The following is a 23,983-nucleotide window of genomic DNA, read 5'->3' on the forward strand; positions in this document are numbered from 1 at the left end:
GATGGGACTGCCACGAAGAACTAGACAGATCAAGATTTACTCCTGGAATTGCTGTTAGGATCATCTTCCTTGAGTCATATGAGGGGTAGATACCTGAAAAAATAGGGTTTTGTTTGGAGGAAAGAAGGGAGTAGCAGATGCTAGGTTGGCAATACATAACGCCCATCGTGAATTTTCAAGTCAAGTCACATCGTAGACGGGAGGTAAATTTCCAAAGTTGACACATAAAGAGAAGAACCGTGTAGGTTCAGAATTATCTTTGAAAATCACTTAAATCTACATGACATTTTGGAGAGAGAAATACCTTTCAGTAAATTCAGGATAGCCATCGTTCCAACATCCCATAGATTTCAGTTTCTTTGGTTGAGGCCAGATGAAGTAGTTGGCTTGCATTTATAGGACAGAGTGATATTTTCTACCGTGAACGGCGCATGGAAAGAAAGAAATAGCAGTCGTAGCTCCTAACAGATTAAATCGCTGTACGAATGGAGTGGGGCAGTGAGTGACAGCACCCAGAGTACAATGCAGTAGCAATTTATTAAAGAGGCATGCAACTTTGAAAGAGCGCAAGAGAAACATATTAATAAATTCTCACATGATTGGCAGCATCTGAAATAAGAGAAATAAAAAAAAAATTTTTTTTGTATTAACAACCACAGAGTTTTAAAGCGGGAAGGCTGGGTAGATTGGAAACCCTGTTTTTGCTACAGCAGGTGCCTCTTCGGACAGCAACGAAATGCCTGCCTTTCTTTGCCAGTTTTATGGCAAGTTAATCTTGGATTATGCGAGTTTTAAATTATGGGAGGCCTCCAGTAACGGCGTCCCCTAACATAAAATCTAACTGCCTTGCATTTAAACTTTTTTTTTTTTCCCTCACTATCTGGGGCCAGGGTGCTACGTGTGTCTAGTTGAATTCATACAATATAAATGTCCACGTAGAATAACTCGGCTGTATTTTATTGGTGCTGATAGTTAAGTAGACCGGTAAGAGTTGTCTCTTTATGTTGCTAACACTACCCCGCACCCACCCTGTCCTTGGAGTGTCTGATTGAATCTAGAATGAATACTGTAAATATACACAGTCAAGTAATGAAGGGGAGGTAAGGCAGCAGCAAGAAAAAAGTGGCAGGGTTGAGTCCACAAAATGCAGTCTGTTGTTAAGTCTTAAAGAGAGCCAGAGGATGAAGGATTCGTGGGCCAGACCAGACAAAGGTCAAGGAATAGTCATTTGTCAGATGTCGGGAATAGGCAGTTCATGCAGAAAGCCACAGTGAGAACCCAGATCTCCTTAGGCAGAAGGGCTGAATTCCAAGACATGTGAGACCCAGCTTCAGGTACCGATAGTTAGGGGTGGGAGCCACTGTACTTAGGTTTGTGTTTCCCAAAATGCGTTCAATGGAACACGAGTTCCTTGATATGCTCTGTGGGAAGGGGCTCTGTGATCACACACATTTGCAAAATGCTACCAACTTTATCTCGAATTTAGAGAGTTTCAGGTCATATTGCTCTATTAAAAGACATTCCTGTTTTTAAAAAGCCACCTTCTCACTCATATAATCTAAAATTTCCCAAATGTATTTGACCAGGGGTATTTTATTTGAGTGCCATACCTACTAATATCCAACAGAAATGGTGCCCCTGGACACCCTTGGGAAACCCTGACTTGACATCACTGTGTGCCTCCAACCTGCAGGGGAATCGTAGGCCAGTGAAGGGGGGTGGCAAAGGCTGATCTGGAAGCCATCAATAGAAAAATACTGATTTTATTTTTTAGAGATGGGAGAAGCTTGAAGCTACCCTGGAACCCACCAAGAGTTGCCTCATTAGAACAAAAGGTAACTTCTGGGGCGCCTGGGTGGCTCAGTCGTTAAGTGTCTGCCTTCGGCTCAGGTCATGATCCCAGGGTCCTGGGATCGAGCCCCGCATCAGGCTCCCTGCTTGGCGGGAAGCCTGCTTCTCCCTCTCCCACTCCCCCTGCTTGTGTTCCCTCTCTCGCTGTCTCTCTCTCTGTCAAATAAATAAATAAAATCTTTAAAAAAAAAAAAAGAAGATAACTTCTATCCCTCAAGAAATTCCAAGGGATTTAGGAGCTCCATGTTAAGAACCAGGATCAAAGACCAACTATTTGAACAAAAGATGTTTTTAGTGCTCTTATCACTTGGGAAATTACAAAGATTTTAGGAGCTCTGAGCCAGGAGCCAAGGGGAGAGACTAATATATGTATATATATTCTATTATTTCACATCTCCCAAGAAGATCCCAAGAGATCCCTCTCAAGATCTTATATTTGGAATTAGCCTGGCCAGGAGTAACTTCTTAGATTCAACTCAGTTCTACCTGTTAATAGCTGTTTGATTTTGGATAAATTACTTAAACTATCTGTTTATTGATCAGTATGTTGAGGAAAACAAAACCAACCCCAAAGATTTGGGGATGAAATGGCTTTAACATATAAAAGGAGTTTCATATAGCACTTAGCAAGTAATAAGTCAGTATCTATAGCACCTATCATTACAACTAATAATGCCTCTCTTGCATTTGGATATTATATTTCCCAAAGCAAAGGGCATAAATATAAAAGCCTCCCTTTGGTGAATGCAGCCCTCTGATACCAGTGCAGATAGGAGGCTGGGTGGCCTTAATAAGTAAGATATATAAGTTACCCTGAAAATGGTTGGTCACAATTTCAGCATCCTTCCCTGTTCACCATCAGGAAGAGTATTAACGATAGTAAAATAGCCAATAGGCAGCAATCTGAGGAGATTAATATAATCTGCAATTCTAGAAATGTCAATGGCCAATGACTATAATTACACAGCTTTCGATAACTCATCAAAGGAATCCGTTCAATTCATCCCCAAAGAAAACAAACAAATGAACAAACGTTTTCATCACATGGAATTTACACCTGCCAGGACTTTACTGTCAGGGATCCTTGAGTAACAAACGCTAGTCTAATGTGTCTTGCCTCTAACAGAAGACGCAGGAATGTTCTTCACCGAGCTGTCGATTCCATCAACTCTTTATAAAAAAACAGGAGCATAATACGAAATCCTGTAAATAATTGGGATGAGCCTGGGGCCTCAAATCCAGTCACCTTGGGTTCGCTTAAGGGAGTTTGTGCTTGTTCCAGTTAAGCAGACAGCCGTGCAATTGACAGCCCAAAGTGGTCTGCTTTAGGATGCGAATAAATGTGGAATTATTTGCCCTTAAACTTGCAGAAAATGTAATCAAGAGAGGTCCACTTGGGGTTTTTTTAAAGACTGATTTATTTATTTTAGAGAGAGTGCGCATGCACCAACATGGGGTGGGGGGAGGGGCAGAGAGAGTGGGAGAATCCTCAAGCAGACTCCCCACTCATGCGGGGCTCGATCTCACGACCCATGAGATCATGACCTGAGCCCAAATCAAGAGTCAGTCACTGAGCCACCCACCCAGGCGCCCCAAGAGAGGTAGCACTTTGAAGTAGAACAAAAAAGGAAGAGGGAGAAGAAGGAAAGGAGACTGTAGTGTGGGGGGAAGGAAAGGAAAAAGGAGCTGTAATCCTGAAAAATGGTTAGGTTTCCTGTTCGGGCTTTTGTTCTAAAATACGAACTCCAGAGGCAGAGCTCTCAGGTAAAATAGCAATCATTGTCTTAAAATAACCAGCAATAACCAGTTACAAGATGCATGATATGCTCTTTTGTATAATAGACGTAGTCATTTGTGACTCAATTAGGTAGCTGCTGCTGTCCAGATCAACCTGTTAAGACAATTTACTAAACAGCCAATACTAATTACAAATATCCATCTCATTATTACAGTGATGCCCCAGAATGTCACATGATCGTAATATCGAAATCTTGGGATGATCTCCCAGGAAGGAAAAAATACACGTGTGTGTCTACGTGTGTATACACATACACGTAAAACTAAATGTCTGTTTGTTGTCACTTACATCAATAGGCACAAATCATAAAATGCACTGATCTCATTTCACATAATATTTGCCAATTCTCAAAACAAAAAGGATTTTCATTAGAGAGTGAAATTACTGAGCCCATCTTGTAAGGAGAACATTTGCATACAAAGTAAAAACAAACAGCAGACCCCTTTCAGCCTCTGGATTCCCTATCAAGCTATCCTCAAGGGGAACGATTTACACCCAAGAGAGCACGTGCCCTCCCACTTGCCAAGCAAATTAACTCATATGAAAATCAATGCCAGAGACGGAAGGAAACTGGAAAATGCGGCGAAATATATAACATCAAAAACAAACTTTAGTCTGCTTATCCCTTAGAAATAACAAAAAAAAACAAAAACAAAAAAAACCCCAAACTTTAAAAATATCCTGTGGAGAGTATTACCAGGAAAGATATTTTACGGACGTTTCTTTCAGAATAACTGAAGTCACAGATATTTGCTTTATATGTTTCCATTCTCAATTTGTTGAGCAGTTATTTACAAATATGTATTGAATGGCTCTGTACTAAGAACTAGGGGCTCTTAGTCCCCACCCTCATGAAACAGAGTTCCATGGTCTGCTCGAATGTGGAATTCTGAAGGAAAGAGATAGAGAGGCTCTGTTGGGACGAGTGACCTGGAGTCAAGGAAGCGTCCTCCTAAATATAAATGGATGCACGAACAGAGACAACATAGAGACCATTAACTCACATCTGTAATCAAAACCGGGGAAAGTCGTGTTGCCTCGTGACAGTATTATAAGCTTTTAAAACAACACTTAAGACCTTCTGTCAACATGGAGCCAATACTCTTCTTTCTTTAGGTGAAGAAATGAGAAGTGGGGGCCATGAAACATTTCAATCCGTGAATAAGTCAGAAACTTTAGCCCGGCCTATTATTTAACTTCCTCCTGGGGCTGCTAAAAAGTTCCATACAAGTAAGTCATGAAATGTCCAGGAGGCAGTGAGCAAAAGGGTGAGGAAAGTCTGGAGTCTGTAGCTTCCTGGCATTTCTGTAACTACAAACAGTTGCAAATTACAAATGTACGGAACAGCCACACTGAGAAGTTGAGCAGGATTGAATATCCTTAGTCCCTTTTTTTCCCAGCCTTCCCCCTCTGTATTCTGCCTGCCCTGCCCTCTGAGAGTGGTATTTTCACTTGGGCTGTTGGCCTGAAGTTGTGGCTGTCGGGCTGAGACTCACCAAAGACCTTCATGTTGGGTCTTTGGTGAGTCTCAGAATGGGTCTTGAATGCAAGAGCCAGATGTGCTGGTGACTGAGTGTGGTTTTATCCACGGTTAGTGGGGCAGAAGGCAGGAATGAGAATCAGGCAATGGTGTACGGATCTGAAACTGAGAGGTCGTAGGTGAGAGCAACAGAAAAACTGGCAAAGACTGCCATTACTGCTGCCGACTTCGAAAAGAAAAAGCAAGGGAGGACTCTGTCTTGGCTTAGTAAGGAGGTGAGGGAGGTCAGTGTACAGCAATGGGGGAAAGATCCGCAGAGGGGCCCAGGTGGGACTTGCCATGGTCTTTCTGTCCTCTCTGCTAACAAAGGTCATGGAACTAGGTGGGTAGCTATTGTCTGATAAAAAACTGCTCTATTAAATGTAATAACACCTAATTTTGGCTATTTGTGATTCCAGTCCTTTTAAGGGGTGGTTCTTTTGTCTGCTGAGCACCTGAAAGGGATGGGATGCCAATTGGGAGTGGAAACAGGGAGAGCTAAATAGCTTTGCCTAATTGAGGAGAAAATTTCAGATGTCCTGAGACAACGGGGAGGGGGAGTAGCAGAGAAGGGGAAGAGGAAAAAGCCAGCTGGATGATGGAAGGCTCTGGCTTGACCCGAGGGATCACTGCGTGGATTTGTAACTTCTTTGCTGGATGATTTACTCTGTGACCACTCCCACAGCTCCCTACAACCCAACACAGCTCTGGATTGAGCAACTGCTTTAAATCCATGCTTGCTTTTTTATTGGGGACTTGTTGAGTAAAGTCAACATAGTCCAGGCGCTTTGGGGAATATCTAGGATGAAATTTGATAGGAACTTTGAGATTTCTTCAGGTTAGTTTCCGAGCGGGCCCTTGGAGGGTGGCAAGCCCACGTCTTGTGTTGAGAACAATATTTTGAATCAAGACAGAACTCCTCATCCTCTGGACCTCGAATAAAGTAAAGTCCAACTTGCTGCTTCCATTATACCTGCGACTGGGTCAACTCGCTGGGGGCACGGGGAATTGGGAAAAGACTGTCTCTGTGGGACTGAACTGTTTCGAAGGATCGTGAAGTTAAGTCCTTACAGTGGTCTGAAGTGAAGCTGTCAACACTCTGGGTTGGAAGCCAAGGCTCAAAATGATGTGCTTTGCTCTGCTTCCCAGACAAGTGCGTGGTTTTCATCATCCTGGAGGCATCTCAAAACCTCTGCAAGTTGAGAACAGTCTTGTAAAGCTCCGTAGCACTCCGTCAACTTGTGAGCCTCGGGTCCTGAGAGGCTGTGTAGACCGCTGAACTGGATGAGAGCTTGACAGGTCTTAATTCTGGTCCATTTTTATCCGGGCCTATGACGACATCGACCCAAAGAGGTCCTTTGCCTAGAGCTCCCTCAGAAAAGATTTCACCATTTCCCTCCCTGTCAAGAATTCCGCCTCAGGTCAATCTAAATGTCTCGTGGGCTGAAGAATTGAAATGCCCTGTTTGCAGAGCCTGCTGCTTTCTCCAGAATTAGAAGTTCTCCCCTGTAGCGGGATACATGCCATGATCCATCATGCACGCTATTCATTAGCTGGTCCCTCTTATCTGCATCCAGACTGAAAATATGAGATAGACACTAACATCACGGCATAATGGGAGTGTGGACTTGGAGCTCAATAATTTGCTGAGCCCATCATCCTCAGTGTAGTTCTGAGATGCCCTTCCCTGGTCCTGAGAATTAATGCTTCGCTGACACTGAGAATTAAGCCTTCGGCCCTGGTCACCCACTTAGCAGGCAAGGAAAATTAATAGCTAGTCAGCCCATTGTTCATCCCTAAGACAATCTAGGGATCTGTTAGCACTGCCCTTTGAATCATATAAAATGAATGAGCTCCCTTTGTAATTTCTGAATCTGGAAGCCTTTGAAAAGCACATGTGAGTTCTTGGCAATCAGAATGATCAGAAGCCTCTTTGGGAGGCTCTCCGTGCCTCGAACACTGGGACTAGTTGACTAGACCGTATCAGAGGGATTGCCAGTAAGACCTGGAAATTTTATGGAGCCTTCTCCCCAAAGAGGTACAAGCATTCTCAGCAACAAATTTACCGAGGTCTCTAGAGAATATACATCTGTTTTGAATGATGCCCTGTAACACAGACCTTGATTTCCAAGGTTACGCTTCAAAGGATCCCACTGTTCTCTTTGTGAAAGATAGTTCTTTTTAATACTTGGATAAAGAACAACTGTGCTCCAGCTGAAATATTGAACTTAGAAAATATGTGATAAGCTCTGCAAATGTGTCATTTCCCTGCCACAGTTTAGCAATCATGTCTCTGTTTTGTATCCTGATGGTATTAAAATGAAATGCTATCTTGCATAGAAACCTTGCCGTAAATGATGAGTTCATATTAACCCAAGCTCGGGGAGTGGTGAATTCTTTACTGTATAATTCATGACTTAGTTTTTATTCTCATGGATGGTCAAAAACAACCAATACTATCCAGCATGATGCAGTGGGCTTTGCACTCACAGAGACCTAGCTCCCAAGTATAACTCAACTCTTCCAGTTAGCTTGAGCCATTAAGTTGAATGGCAGCCTTTTCACATGATTCAGCCTTAGAAAGCTCTGACCATGAATAAGTTTCATAATCTCTCGGAGTTTCACTTACCTGTACTGTACGTATAAGGTTAATAACATCTCCCAGGAATGTTTCAGGGGCTGAGTGTGATGGTATGTCTGAAAATCCTAGTACCAAGCCTGGCACATAGTAGGGCAGTAAATGCTATTTTTATAGTTGCTGTCACATAAATTATTTTACGGTCTCAGTCTATCAGTTACATAAACGTCTTCGATTCTGAGAAAGAGATGAGAAAAGGAAATTGCCAACGGTACTAGTTTAATTAAGTTATATTATCTTTTGTTAAAAATAATAACACACGTTGTTAGGGTGGGTGAACAATATCTCTGTACCTGAAGAAGATGTTAAGCTGGGAGAACATTAAGTGAGATGTAGTTCTTCTGTCTTTTTATGGAATCTCAGATGACTTTTTGCATGAGAATTATTCACAAAAAAAATTTGCACTGCAGCATATATCCGAGAAGAGTAAGACACCGAAGTTAAGCCGTCAGCAGATCAAAGGGCTGAGACAAACAGAGCAGGTTTGCAAGTCGGACTGCAGGGTCCCACCACAGGAAATCGCTGCATTGTGCTTCATAAATACTTTATATCAGTTAGCATTTTTAACTCTGTCCAGAAGCACCAATCCATCATTGTGCCCAGATGTGATGTGATTGAGTCAGTTTCGCCTAAAGAACCCTTTGGTTTATTACCAGTGACTTTCTTCTTACTGAGTGAGCTGAGAAGGCTTTGATATGCCCTCTAAAGATCATATGTGGGCCCTGCCAGTTTTAGTGACCATTGCCCCTGCAGACTTCATATATGTGCTCATTTAGATAATGAGAAGAATCCGTGTAGAGGACAGGTCATTGAATTCCCTGCCTAATATGAATGAATATTAAACATTGGGATCTGAAAAGAATATATTGAAATTCCATTAATATTTATAACCGATCTGTGGGACTAAGGGAATTCTTCAGTATAAAATATTCCAAATTCATGTTTGTAAGAATGAAGCATCCTTGAATTTAAAATATAGTTTTCCTCACTGAAATAGATTTCTATTACACATATACCTGGTGAAATCTTTGTTGGTGATGTTATATATCCTTACATTATTTAATAGTGATGGGGAAGGCGTTTTAGAACCTTGAGCTCAACCGAACCTAGTTCACTCTTTTTTATCAAAAATAAAATGTCTGTTTGTTCCCTTTTCCACTGTCTATATTCATAATAATGGTTTCTCAAGAGTAGCTAACAATATCATAAAGATTACAGTCCCTTTGATTTAAGAACTTTTGCCAAAACATAGATTCAATCTCTTTTTTTTTTCTGTCAAAATAAAACAGAAAGAATAATTCCACTGGTCTTATTCGTAAAGGAGATAAGAGTGTCCACAGTAAACCAGTAAATTTCCTCTACGAAAAGGGCCAGAAATATTTTGACACAATCATAAATAAAATCTTCACCATCTGATTGAATCAGTGTCAGTTATTCAAATTCAACATTTTATAACGTTAGGATTGAAACTTCCCTTTAATGTACCAGTGGAACTAGAGCAAAGCTTTAGGTCAAATCCTCAAGCCCAGAGATCTATTTCATCCACTCGCGGAATCCTTTTGAACAGTTGCAAATCTAAAGCTGACCCCAGTTTCCCAACTACGGCGATAAAGTGATATTCTTAGAGGCAGACCAGACTGCTGGTTCAAGGGGGAAACCTTGCCCAATTTGGGAAAAGGGTCCAATCATAATGCCACTTAACACACAAAGTTTCATATAGGGCACGAGGCTGAGTAGGCCCAAATAACAATGTATAATAGCGGATGGTTGTTTATTGCTGGTGACTAGTGGGGAAGCAAGGAGCATCTTGGGGGGCTTGTCATCAGAGGAAAATGGGGCTTTCACACCACAGAAGAACTCCAGCATGGGCCTGGAGCTCTGAGTGCCAGTTAGGACAAATCCTCTGCTCTGGGGACCCGGGTAGGGCCCAATTAAAGGACTATTGAAATCCTTCCATTTTTCCTTTTGGCGGTGCCTGTAAGAGCTGCAACAGGCTGAAAATCTTCTTGTGTCTCAGGATAAATAGATGTTTTCATAAAACTTGGGAGGTCTTAGCCAAAGAAAAAACTTCTCCCAAACAGATCCTGAAATGTATGCTGTCCCACTAAACATGGCCCCTTTCTTGAAATGGGCAGAATCTATGGAATTTATGGAATTTTTTTACAGAATTAATGCGAGGAACATAGAGGAAAGATTATTCCAGCCCTGGACAGGGCATAGAATTCAGAATACGCTTGCTGGAGTAGCATTACTCCCTTTAAAAAACAAAACAAAAAAACCATATATGTTATAATCAAACTTAACACGTGCAGCACTGTGCCTTGATTGCCTCAAAATTCAGAACTTGTCCCTTCTCTAATCTTCTGTGTTTCAGAAAACAGAGCCACCAGTCTGCTAGCTCCTTAGCCAGAAATCAGGAATCATCCTTGGTTTCTTCCTCTCCTCTACCCCAATATCCGATCTATGAGCAAATCATACTGATCTTGCAACCAGAGCAGACATCGAACCCCCTTCTCGTCATCACTGTCTCAGGCAAAACAGCACCTTATTTTAACTGGTCTCTCTGTGTTGTCCCTTTCCAGTTCATTCTTCACAGGGCCAGCACGGTCTTCTTAAAACACACATCCGTTCACACCGTTCCCTTTCCCATTCAGAGCCCTCCACTGCTTTCCCTGTGCACACAGGATTCAACCTCAAATCCTTATCATGACCGGCAAGGTCCTGAATGATCTAGTACAGGGGTCACAAACTTTTTCTGTAAAGGCCAGAGAGTGAATACTTTGGACTCTGTGAACTATACAGTCTCTGCTACAACTACTCAGGTCTACCAGTGTAACAAAAGCTATAGACATTATATAAAGGATCGGACATAGCTATGTTCCTTTTTTTTTTTTTTTTTAATTTTTTTATGTTAGTCACCATACAGTCCCTCATTAGTTTTTGATGTAGTGTTCCATGATTCATTGTTTGTGCATAACACCCAGCACTCCATGCAGAACGTGCCCTCTTTAATACCCATCACCAGGCTAACCCATCCTCCCACCCCCCTCCCCTCTAGAACCCTCGGTTTGTTTCTCAGAGTCCATAGTCTCTCATGGTTCGGCTATGTTCCGATAAAACTTTATTTACCAACACAAGTGACTGGCCCACGACCTTAGCTGGCCAACCCCTGACCCAGCACGTGCCGATTTCACTACCTCCTCGCTCCCTTATCTCACTTAGCCCCCCTGACACACCTCTCATTCCTGCCGGGGTGTTGCCCACTCAAGACCACTGTCCCCATTCTGTTCTCTCTGCATGGGACTGTCTCGGTGTAAATGTCACTCCCACATTTCATTCGGTGTTCCTATTGCCCTTTTATAGCTCCCTGTATTTTAATTGTCAGAAACTATACATTGCATTTGTTTAATGTCTGTTTCTCCTTCAAGTTGGGACGTCTGTGAATTCAAAGACTGGATTTGCTTTGCTCATCTTTGTATCTCCGGCACCTGGCACGCTGCTTAATGCACAGTCATTTCTCAATTAAATGTTTGGTACATTAAGAATGAATTAATGAGATCTAATCAAAACATGAAAGAAAACAAAAGATAACAATCTGGGCTCAGGATCTGAAGTATGAGATGCTTTAAGTCCGTTTCTTTCCAAGGTATTTCATTTTTAAAGTTCTACACTTGAAATAGGCAATAAGTAGGAGTCAGGGTAATTAACAGGCATATCCCCAGATCTTAATGCTACAGGGGCACCGTCCTTGACACATTGTAGCTTACACAAAGTGGTTCGCAGGTCAGGCAGCTCTACTTACTTCATCTTGTAGCTCTCTGCCTTCTGGAACATGAGCCCCCAGGGTCAGGGTGAGGGAAGAAGGAAGTGGAGGTGGACTGGATGTGTCGCACTTCACTGCCCCTCATAGTCCACCAACCAAAACTAGTTCCCTGGCTCCAGCTTATCCGCCAAGTGGATTAGGAATTGTCCTGGGGGTGCCTGGGTGGCTCAGTCAGTTAAGCGTCTGCCTTCGGTTCAAGTCATGATCCCAGAGTCCTGGGATCGGGTCCCGCGTCGGGCTCCCTGCTCAGAGGGGAGTCTGCTTCTCCCTCTACCCCTCCCCCTGCTCATGCTCACTCTCTCTCTCTCTCTCTCTCTCATTCTCTCTCATTCTCTCTCTCAAATAAATAAATGAAATCTTAAAAAAAATAAAAAAGAAAGAAAGGAATTGTCAGGGAGCACATAGAATATCTGGTGAGAATGAACTCACTCTCCCAAAGAACATAAAGAGTAGTTCAAATACATTCCCTAATATAAAATAAAAGTGGCTGAATGAAGGTACTATAAATCCCAGAGATTGGCATACTACCAATGATCTATTTTACCGATTTAAAAAAGCTTTTCGCACATGTTAATTTACCTTGTTTATGGTAAGATCTCACTTGGTGGTAATTATTAGTGTCTTATCTCCTGTCTCCCTCAGGTACTTTTCTACAATGACTTTTAATGTTTAGGAGAAGAAAATGCTCATTTTGTAATAATTTCATGTTATGATCATGACTTTTCTATATACTTTATAAGTTTGGGTCATTTTAAAATAATTCTGTGGCACATTTCTTTTTAATATATATTTTTTTTTAATTCTTTTTTTTAAGATTTTTATTTATTTGACAGAGAGAGAGATAGTGAGAGCAGGAAAATAAGTAGGGGGAGTGGGAGAGGGAGAAGCAGGCTTCCTGCCGAGCAGGGAGCCCGATGTGGGGCTCAATCCCAGGACCCTGAGATCATGACCTGAGCCGAAGGCAGATGCTTAACGACTGAGCCACCCAGGCACCCCATTAATATATATATTTTTTAAAGATTTATTTACTTATTTTAGAGAGAGAGTGCAAGCGGGGGGAGGAGCAGAGGCAGAGGGAGAGAGAATCTTCAAACAGACTCCCCCGTGAGCACAGAGCTCGACCGGGGCTCTATCCCAAGACCCTGAGATCATGACCTGAGCTGAAATCGAGAGTTGGCTGCTCAACTGACTGAGCCACCAGGCACCCCTATGGCACATTTCTTTTTAAAAGGAAAAGGTCAAGTCCAAAAATTGACTGTAGGAGAATGCTCTTTACAAGGAAAGAAATATATGCATTTTCTCTTTGCCCCCCAAATTATTTATGTCTGTGTAGGTTATTCATCAATCATACATTCAATCAATATTTATTGCCTTCCAACTTTGGGCCAGACATTGTTCTAGATATTCAGTGAATGAGACAGTTCTAGTGCTTGCATTCAACAGGGAATATTAAAACATACTCTTTTTTTTTTTTTTATTTGAGAGAGAGAGTGAGCACAAGTAGGCGGAATGGCAGGGAGAGGGAAAAACAGACTCCCTACTGAGCAGGGAGCCTGATGCAGGACTCGATCCCAGGACTCCAGGATCATGACCTGAGCCAAACGCAGATGCTCAACCAACTGAGCCACCCAGGTGCCCCATTAAAATATATTTTAACATGATAATAAGTTAGAATTCCTTGGAAGTAAAATTTCAACAGTGTTTAATCTGATATTCTCTTTTTTCCTTGTTTTATTTTTGCAAAATTTTGGAGGATATATATTTTGAAGTCTATGTAATGATTGTGGAATTGAAGTATCCATAGCTCCATGAGACATCGTGGTTTCATCTGGCCAGTAATCCTAGTTGGGTCTTTGGCAATCCTTGAGTGACACTGACAGGAATATAAAAATGTACCTTGTTTTAAAGGGACAATAACAAACATATCTGCTCCCTCAAAGAAGGTAGAAACAATTCTATAATTTGAAATCAGCCTCCTGAGTTTTATCCTCCTTATTTACATAGCTTGCCTGGAAGGACTCCTCTGGAGAGATTGGTCTCTGGCACAAAACCAGATCTGCTTCTCGCACATGCAAATAAATGCAGGAACCTAAGGAATGATGGAGAGCGCTGGACTCAAACAGGAGTTGTTTGTTGGCCAAGTGGCGAACTTCCCTTGTACAGAACCTCCCGAGGGCCCTGTAACAGGGATTCTGTTGATCGGCATGGATTTGTCTTTGTCATGGAATCCGGAAATCTGCCTCCTGGTTTGCCACAATGGAAAGCTTTAAAAAATTGTTTCCTGTGAAAAGGTCAGAATTATTTGAAAGATAATCAGAATTTCCAATTCAGTAGTAAATGTGATTGGAAAAGTCAAAGCCTCAAGTCCTGAGATGGGGAGTAGGGAAATGTTACCTCAGACCCTCCTGATGTAGAAATACGTATGAGTTTTGAGCTCTGACATACACAACATGTATCCGGGTTTGGGGATACCATGGGTCTCCCCCTTCCCTCTTGCTGTGTGAGGGTATGCATACATAGCAGCTTGGGTGTGTGCTGATTAGATCTTAAATTGCAAATAAGAACATATGTTTTTCCTCCATTACTACTCGTTTCTATTAAAAAAAAAAAAGGCAAAGAGATTTCTATAGCCTGAATGTAGAACAACTGAGTCAGGAGTTTGAAAAGTACAAAGAAAAAAAATGAAAACCAGAATGATGTTGTTCAACCTTTGAAAACTCCATCCCTGTAATCTTTATTACACTGAGCTAAGTGCTTTCCACGTTTTATCACATCTCATCTTTACAACTCTGTGAGGTAAATACTCTCCCCACTTTATAGATGAGGAAGCTAAAGCTCTAAGCGTTGAGTAAAACCATGACTTCAGCTGGAGCTTTCTTTGTCTCTAAATCAGACTTTTTTGATAAAAGTAAACATCTCTATCCTGGAGATCCTGATGAAAACTCCCCAAGGAGACTTCTCTGGCTCCACCACCCACCCTTCAACACATCGAGATTCATCCTTCCCTAGAAATGAGACTCTTCCTTTGTATATTCTTCTCCAACCTATACTTTGTCATATTGAAAATAACAGTGGCTTTTAAAATTCATTTCCTAAAGATGAGATTATAACACCAAACGTGTTATTTGAGATTTCACTTGCTCCTCCCCTCCTCCCCTTCCCAGATTTGGGTTCTCCAGAACCTCAAGGGCACGTGTGTGCCTCCAGCCCTACCAGTCCGCTCCCAGCACCACCACCACCGGCCGCCATCAAGAACCCCAGCCATGCAAGAACTTGGAAACCCAGTTGTCCCATGACACTCCCATGACAAATGACATTCACACTCATGGCATGCTTGATGGGAGTAACTCCAGTTACTAGGAATCTGGAGAGGCCTGGTGTTCTTTCAAGATCACATCCATCGGAATACATGTGGGCAAGACTAATGTTATTTTCAGAACAAACTTGACTCCATCTTAATATATCTTCACAAAGCGACATAGTCTCAATTCTGGGTATATTCGCTTAGCTATTGTTAGTTACACATGATTTCACACAGAGCTGTGACACCTGAGAATTATTTCTCCATTTCAGTGTGTGAATCCAGCAGCAGTGGTCCTTGAACTGTTGTAGTTGTTCTAGCAGAGCTGTAACTAGACCAAGACATCCTTAAACAGTGCGGTACCTTTTCTCACCTTACTACAAACTAGCTTGCTATGTTTAAGCTCAAAAGTGGGATGGAAGTTAAGGTCCTTAAGTCTGGAGCAAACTCAAGGGTTGAGAAAGCTCAGATGAAGGAACATGTGTTCATCACCTTGGTCCTGTGGATTCCTAGTTTTAGTCTCTGAGGACCAGGAGTTTGTACATGGCGACAGCAGGGAGTGGATGGGGAAAGGATCTGCTTTCCTTCTTGCTGTCACTGCCGACCAGACCTCCATTTGTATAGACTCATAGAAAATTAAAGCTGAAAGGGATCTCAAAAGAATGGAGTAGGCCCAGGAAGAGTTTTCCCCATAAGTACTTGGTCAAGCTTTTAAAGAAACTGCTATATAATCTAACCTTGATATACTGGAGATACAAAGAAAGGTTCAAGGCAGGTAAGTAGACAGGAGAGGAACAGGAAAGGAAACTGGTATTTGTAGAGCGAGCATACGTGTGCTAGACATAGTTCTAGATACCTCACATATTTAAGATCGTTTAGATTGCAAGTGACAGAAAACCCAACTCAGATGGCTCATGCAAAAAAAAAAAGAGGGGGGGGATTTATTAGTATTGTTCCTGAAAAATCTAGGAGTAAAGCTGCAGGATCTTACATAAAGACAGTAAAGCTGCCTGGATTGATTGAACCAACATCATAAAGACTTTGTTTCTGTCTGTTTCTTGACTCTACCTTCCCCTGACTTAGATTTATTTATGGTGAACTACCAGGTGGTGCCAAGCATTTCAGTGCCAAGCTATAAAAAAAGAGCCCATTTTCCAAAAGCTCAACAGTATTCTTGGAAAGTGAACCTCATTGGCTGATTGGCCTGGCTTCTGTACCCACTGCTGAACCAATCACTGTGGCCAGGGGGAATGGATTAACTGATCTGTTCAGCCTAGGCCACCTTTGTTGGGGCTCAAAGTGGGGGAGGTGTAATCCCATAAATCAAAATTTGGGTACTGTTGCCACAGAAGAGCCAGGAGCTGCTGAGCAGGTGGTGTTCACCACACATGATCCTCCTAACTAGCCTGGAGGTCAGTATTTGCCTATCTTCTACCATGCCTTCCCTTTAAGGTCCTGGGCTTCTTGAGTCTATTAAGTAGAATACCAGGTAGAAGGCTTTCACCATTTATGAACTGGTTTGAGCCCCTTTATAAGACCCAGTGTCAGTCCAACAGGAAAAGAAATAGTAAAATGAATTTGTGTAGGCAATGTGTATTTTTTCTTCCTACTCCTGGGACTAGGAGTACTCCCTGCCCATCCTTCACACCCAGCCCTGGGGCCATCCTTCACTCCTATCTAAGTCAGCTCTTTCCACTGATCACCTTGTCTGTTAGGAAGCCTTGTTGACTTTGAAGATTTGCCTCAAATTCGCCTTCTCACATCTCCTCTCCACTCTCAGGACTTGGGGATGCCTCTCTAATAGGTAGTGGTCCAGCCCAGCCCCTGTTCCCACCCCCCTGACCACATCTCAAAGCCTCTTGCTTCCAGCGCTCACAGATATGGTGGAAATAGGCAATATATTGTTTATTTTTCAAGTAGCTCGGATTACTGGCGAATGTTATCGTTTACTTTCTCAGCTGGCTGGAGAAGGCAGAACACACTCTTCTGTGAACAATTTTCCATTGTTTACTGGGAGGTTATTTCCTGAATTTGTATACATTTACTTATACCGGAGCTCTGGGGAAACATCTTCTAAAATTGGAAGTACGAACTTGAGGGGAATTCTCATTTTATGTTCAATTCATCGTGTGGGGTTTTACACACTTGTTTATATTTGACTAAACGCCTATCAGTATGGTCATCTTATAGGGGATTGTTTAGAGGATGTCTGTGTGTCTTGCTAAACATAAGAAATCCAAACATATGTGGTCTGGGGTAACAAGGATTACAAACATACATATGCATTGGTTTTTAAAATTTCCCTTCTGCCCTTTATTTAAATAAAGGCAAATGCATGCATCTGTAGATACATAAGCTCCGAAAGACACTCACGGCAAATGTGCACCCACAGGCCTAGAATAAACAAGTCAAAGACCAAAAGAAGAGAAGAAACTGAGAGGTGTGTCAGTCATTTTTAAAGCTAGTATTTCTAACTCCCTGATGGAAAAGTTTCTTCGGGTCCCATATAGAACCAGGTCTGTAATTGTCCAGCTGTGAGCATTCAGGTCTGTCAGATGCTAAATGCACTGTCGCTTTGTCCCAGAGAGCTGACCCCATCCTGTTTGTTCAACAAACAGTAGACCTTGCCCTCCCCGCTCCGTGCCCCGTGGGTGCGGACAGACAGCATAACGGTTCCTTCATCCGTCTGTTCATCCAGGTATTCAACAAATATGGATTGCTCACCCTGTGCCCCAATCCTGAGGGAGGATCCGTGAGTTCAAGTAGCTCTCAGTCTAGAGGGAAGATAGGCAAGTAAACAGACAATTAAAATACAGTGTCATTAATACTCTGATTCCTCCCATGATGCATCATTCTCTGAGATTTAAGCTTCCCGTCAGCGAGGTGTGAGGCATGAGCAATAGCTTGATGGAAGCTCAGGAACTCGAGCCCTCTGGGATGGAGCGAGTCAGCCTCCATGGGTGGGTTTTCCAAATGACACTTGAGGAACATTTCCTGCACACCAGCCTCTGAATTTACCACTTTACGTGGTCTTCATCTGTGCAGGGATCCTGAGCTTGGCACCAGGGTCACCAGAAGGGCAAGACAAAGGCACATCACTGGAAAAGAATATACAAATTGGGTTTATATGCGAAAATACCACATTCACATTTAATTAACTGAACACTAAGATAAATAAGATACATTGTAACCTAGCAGGTTAGCAAAACTCACTCTGTTGGTAAGAGTATGGAGAGGCCAGAACTCTCCTCTGCTCCTGGGGAGACTGTCCTTTTGGAGGACCCTTTAGCTATATCTGAAATAATTTTAAATGTGCTTACTCTTTGACTCAGCAATCCTATTTCTAGCAATTTCTCCTAGAGATAGTCTCACGTAAGTGCAACTAAAGTACATGAATAAATGTGCTCATTACGGCATTTCATTGCTTGTCACAGAAACTGGAGAAAAAGGAAAAGAAATATCCAGCTAAGGATGACCAATAATAAACGGTGGTAATTCCATGCTATTAAATTAAGTAGATCCATGTGAACTGGTAAAAAGCCATCCAAGATATGTTAAATGAACAAAAGCAAGTTCAAGAACAATAGATGTAGTAGGAGTGTATTTCCATTTTGAGGAGGGGAGTAGATATGCAGACTCGTGTAGAAAACTCTGGAAGAATACACGGGAAACTAGTGACAGCCATTACCCTGGGGAGTAGGACTGCCAGGGCTAAGGTAGAAGCAATACTTTTATTTATTTTTCACTTTATACCTTTTCACAGTGTTTGAGTACCCTTTTTGTTTTTTACATTTTTTTTAATTTAAATAAAAGTAGTTTTAAATCACCAAAAATAATTTCCTACTATTTTTTCTTTAAAGGATCACACTGGGTGTAATCCTATTAGGGACTTTAAGAAGTTTTATTTAATTTTGTTTAAAACAGGCATTTCAGAAATATGTTTGACCAAAGAATTTCATTGTTGTTGCTTTGCCTAATAACTATGAATATGTCACATGAGTCATCTGGAGGCAACACTGACCTAAGGAATCACAGGGACATTATGACCGGCCTAAAGTCATACAGCCAGGCAGTGGGAGGCAGAATTTCTGAGTCAAGATCCAAAGTTCAATTGATGTCCTTCAGAAACTGTGCCATTAGGATGGAGGAGGGGGATCTGATTCATTCATACTAAATAAAATTTATCTTGTTCCTTAGGTGGGGACATAGCACTCCAGAATTTTCTGTAAATCTTAGATACTAGATGATAGTTTCCTAGGAAGAGTGAGGTACTACCTTCAGTAGGCATGGGGGAGGAGGGTCCACTATTATACTTGAGTTATACTTCCTGCCATTTATGTCTCCGAAATGAGGCTGTTCATTCAGACCTCTTCAGTGTTTTTCCTTGGATATTTAAAGCAATTGCTATTATCCATTAATCCAGTCCCCTATTGCAGGGAAAGAGAAAGGAAGAAAATAAAACCACTATTTCTCTTCAAAACTGTTAGGATAAAAATGAAGTAAGTAGAGGGAGGACTGTGAGTAAATCCATCTTCCCTGCGTGCCTGGCCCACTGTCATTTCAGCCATCTCTACTTCCGGAACCTTCCTCCTCAGTTACAACCAGAAAACCATGTCAATTGAATATAAATACTTACTACACAATCACAGTTGCAGTTACAGCTGGAGATCGTGAAGGTGCCCACTGGTCGGGGTCCCGGGTAGGAGGTGATGAAATGGCATGTGACATGGGTAGGGCGCTCAGAAGAATTTGGGACTCTGTCACTACCCATAAGAAACAGGTTGGGCTTATTAAAGAGCAAACGAAATCTGCAGGTGGTCCCTTGGGATAGCGACGCCTCGTTCCTGAATCTGGGCCCGAGGTGAACACACAGAGCAGCAAACGTGCCGTCAAGGGCTGGTTTGGGTTGGCTCTGCCAGGAAGGTTTGGAAGGGAAGAAGACCTCAGAAGGGTGCATCTTCTCATCTCAGCCTCCCTTCCCCTCCCCACCCCACGGCATCCATCCCTCTCCCTGCTAGTCTTTCCTCATCTGGGTGAGCTGAAGCTGGATTGCTTTGCTGGACGTGGGGATGTGCTGAATAAAAAGGAAAAGGCCACCTTGTAATCAGAGCATTTATGGCTACGAGGCAAGGGTTGTTGAGCCAGTTCTGCTTGGAGTGGGGAGAGGGACATTTGCCACTGCTTCTTGTCTAGTCCCCTGTTCATCACGTGCATCCATCTGTCTGCTGAACTTCACAGCCTCGCACCATCAACACCACGCCAGTTAGCAGGTAACGGTTCGCTAGTCGGTCAGCCTGTGTGTCATCCTGCTCCCTGTCTGTGTCATCCCCGAAAGCCGTCCATGCGCTTCTTTCCTGCGGCACCAAACACCACCCTAGACACCCACACGTGCATTGTCTGCATCAGGAACTAAAGAAAGGTTTTCACCGGTTCTTCAATGCCCTTGGCCTGCAGCTATTGGTGTGCGCCACCCCTTACTTCCCCGTGAGAGGTGGGACCTAGAGCTGGCCTGACACTCTGTCCTTCGATGACTCAACCTCTATCCCTTGATAGATCCTGCCAAAAAGGGGAAGTTTATCAGATAGAAAAGGTCTCTGAGATCTTTGTATGTGAAGAAAGGTGTCCCCGGAATTTGAGCTTGCCCGTGACCGAAGAACGGTTACATAGGTAGGAAAGCAGAAATGGTCACAAATTTGGATCAGAAGTGGGAGGGGAATATTCTAAGGTATTTTTTCTACATATCCGATTTCTAGCACGATATAAGAAATGCATCTTTCTCCATTGTTTTAAGTTTGTTGTCCACTAACTACTTAATCTGTTCTAGGATTTCTTTCCAGAGATATCTATTTTAATTCATTGACTATTATTATCCATTAGTGTCAGGCATTTTTAATTGCTGTGACTTTAGAGGGTATTTAAATATATGGCAAAACAAGTCTTCACTTATTGATTTCTCAAAAGAAAATGAAAATGTTCTCATTGCTTTATTTTTCCCTTTAGGGTCATTTTTTTAAATTCCAAAAAACTCTTGTGGAATTAATTAAGATTTTTTTTTCTTGCTAATTATTGCTGGTAAATAGGCAAATCGATTTAATATCAAGATCTTTAAATTTATTTGAAGTTTCATGTTGGGTCACTATGGTTTTCAGTTATATGATTTTCTTTCTTTCTAGTATTATAAATTTTATTTCTGTTTTTTATCTTAATGCACTGACCAGAGCAGTGTTATATACCACCAGTCTTTCTAAGCATCCTTGGTTTATGCTGATTTTACTCTTGACAAAATCTATATTATTTCACTGTAAAGTATGATACAAATCATCAGCTTAAGAAAGATATTCTATCTATTTTGAGAAAGTAATTTTTCTCATGTTGTAACATTTTCCCAATGAATTGATAGTAAATGTTAATGAATGCCCTTTAAATATATATTGAGATTATCATGTTTTTCTTAATTATGCCTACTAATATGAAAAATGTACCTATTAATATTAATGGAAAAATAGCTTGCAGTTTTGTGTATATATTTATATGTGTAAATGTGATGTGTATGTCTATAATAAATATTATACTAGCTTGACAAGTTCAAACAAACCACAAGTAAAGCAACCAGACCTTGAAGTCATTTTTAAAAATTAATTTATTGGCTGTGTTTTCAATTTCTTTTATATATTTTGCTTTATACCGATTTCCTTTATGTTGAGATAATTTTGATAATTTTTGTTTTCCAAGAAAAATCACTCTGTTTCTTCAAGACTTAAAAGTTTATCAGCATGGGGGGGCATCTGGGTGGCTCAGTGGGTTAAGCGTCCAACTCTTGATTTCAGCCCAGGTCATGACCTCAGGGTCATGAGATAGAGCCCTGGGTCAGGCTCCGCACCTGCTTGAGATTCTCTCTCTCCTTCTCTCTGCCCCTCCCCCCTGCTGGTGCTTGCTCTCTCATGCTCTCTATCTAAAAAAATAAAATAAAATAAAGAATTTCTCTGTATCTGATCTATTCTATCTGGCAGAATAAGGCAGTGGGGATGCTTGTCTGTCCTTGAGTGGGGTGGAAAAAACAAAAAAAAGAAATGAAATATCTCCCCTGAGATGCCAAACCACATATCCACCCTCAGGCAGATTTGATGCCAGAATTCATTCTGCCAGTATATTCCAAAAATCTAGTTAAAGTAGTCATGGGCAGTATTGCCCCCAAGGCATCTGGCAGAAGCGAAAGTAAATCTCCAAAGGAACACTCTTTAAGCTTAGGCCTCGGAGAATTTCTCAGATGAAGTTGCTAGAACTTTAGGCTCACAATAAGGAAAAAAAAGAAATCACAAAACACACAAGGAAAACACCATCAGGAGCGTGTGGCAATAGCCATCATTAACAACATAAAGGGGAATCAGACTCATAAAGACTACAGATTTGGGAATGATCAAACACACAGTATAATACATTGACTATGTTTAGAGAAATAAAAGAGAAGGAAACAATCCAAATGGATCATGCAGATCTGAAAAACAGAACTTTTACAGATGAAGAATAAAATAATTTAAATTGAAATTCAAGGGACAAATTGAACATCAGAATAAACACAGATGAAGGGAGAACAGTAAACTGAAAGATAAATCAGAAGAAATCACATAGAATCTAGCATGGAAAGATAGAAATGGAAAATATTAAAAAGAGACCAAGACACATGAAGATAGAATCAGAGCATCTGCTGTATCTTTAATCTGAGTTCCACAAAGACAGAATAGAAAGAACAGGGAGAACTGTTTCCAAAATTCATGACAAAAATGAGTCTCCAGATTGAGAAAACTCAAGGAAGTCAAAAAAGGGAAGCAAAAAGAAACTCACACCTCAAGATATCCAAGTAAAACTGCAGAACCCCAAAGGCAAAGAGAAAACAATAGAAACATCCAGATAGAAAAGGAAAATTCCCCGCAGAGGACCTGCAACCCAATGGGGTTGACTTCTTAACAGCATCAGTAAAAGCTAACCTATATGAAGAGTATCTTTAAAGTGCTGAGAGCAAATATTTTCAATGTAGTATTAAATGCCAAGGAAAACTATCTTTCGCAAATGACAGTGAAATAAAGACATTTTTAGAAAAACAAAAGCCTTTAACAGAACCTCATTAAGGAACTTCAACATGAGATACTTTGGGAAAAGGAAAATAACCTTGGAGACAAGCTGTGAGATCCATGAAGGAAGCTGTGGATAGATAAATATAAACAAACATTGAGTGTATTAAAACAAAGCTGAATACGTGAAAACTGGACCAAAAAAAAAAAAAAACCAACATAAAATCAGAATTAAAGTATTCAAAGGTTCTTATATTATTCTAGAGAAAGATAAACATACTAACTTTTGACTTTAATTTGGATGCTTAAGTCTATGGGTAATCCCTAAAAACAGAAACCAAGCATATAACGTCCAAACTAGTAAAGAGGAAAAATGAAATAAGGGGTAAAAGTGGTTTAAACAAAAAGAAGGCACTTTTTTTTTAAATTTTAAAAAGAAACAAAGAAATGTTGGAAAAGTGGAACAAATAAAAAACAGAAAATAAACTTCAAGGCATTTCTAAATGTATGTAAAGATGTTCACAGCATATTGTTAAAAGGTATCAGGAAATAGAAACTGGTATAAACTTCAGTATAAAGTAAACATTGTCAGGACTTAAAGGAGAAATTGGAAAATTTTACCATATTCAGGACAGATTTTTTTTCTTTTTTTTTTTATTCTTATGTTAATCCCCATATATTACATCATTAGTTTTAGATGAAGTGTTCCATGATTCATTGTTTGTGCATAACACCCAGTGCTCCATGCAGAACGTGCCCTCCTCAATACCCACCACCAGGCTAACCCATCCTCCCACCCCCCTCCCCTCTAGAACCCTCAGTTTGTTTTTCAGAGTCCATCGTCTCTCATGGTTCGTCTACCCCTCCTGATTTCCCCCGTTTCATTCTTCCCCTCCTGCTATCTTCTTCTTCTTCTTTTTTTTCTTAACATATATTGCATTATTTGTTTCAGAGGTACAGATCTGAGATTCAACAGTCTTGCAC

General features: G+C 41.2%; 1 protein-coding gene and 1 long non-coding RNA gene across 5 annotated transcripts in view; one reads left to right on the forward strand and one right to left on the reverse strand.

Annotated features, from left to right (window-relative positions):
- The window catches only part of RNLS (renalase, FAD dependent amine oxidase), a 262,142-nt gene that overhangs the window by 188,284 nt on the left and 49,875 nt on the right, over positions 1-23,983 (forward strand). The gene's annotated exons all lie outside the window — the stretch shown is intronic.
- Positions 17,380-19,352, reverse strand: LOC145722241 (uncharacterized). The gene is made up of 3 exons (XR_014146359.1): positions 19,206-19,352; positions 17,949-18,028; positions 17,380-17,704 (listed from the first exon to the last, which is right to left on the reverse strand). It is a non-coding gene; the product is annotated as an uncharacterized LOC145722241 (long non-coding RNA).

Source organism: Leptonychotes weddellii, chromosome 6, assembly GCF_054177405.1.
Source record: "Leptonychotes weddellii isolate Sample4059 chromosome 6, ASM5417740v2, whole genome shotgun sequence".
Taxonomy (NCBI): Eukaryota; Metazoa; Chordata; class Mammalia; order Carnivora; family Phocidae; genus Leptonychotes; species Leptonychotes weddellii.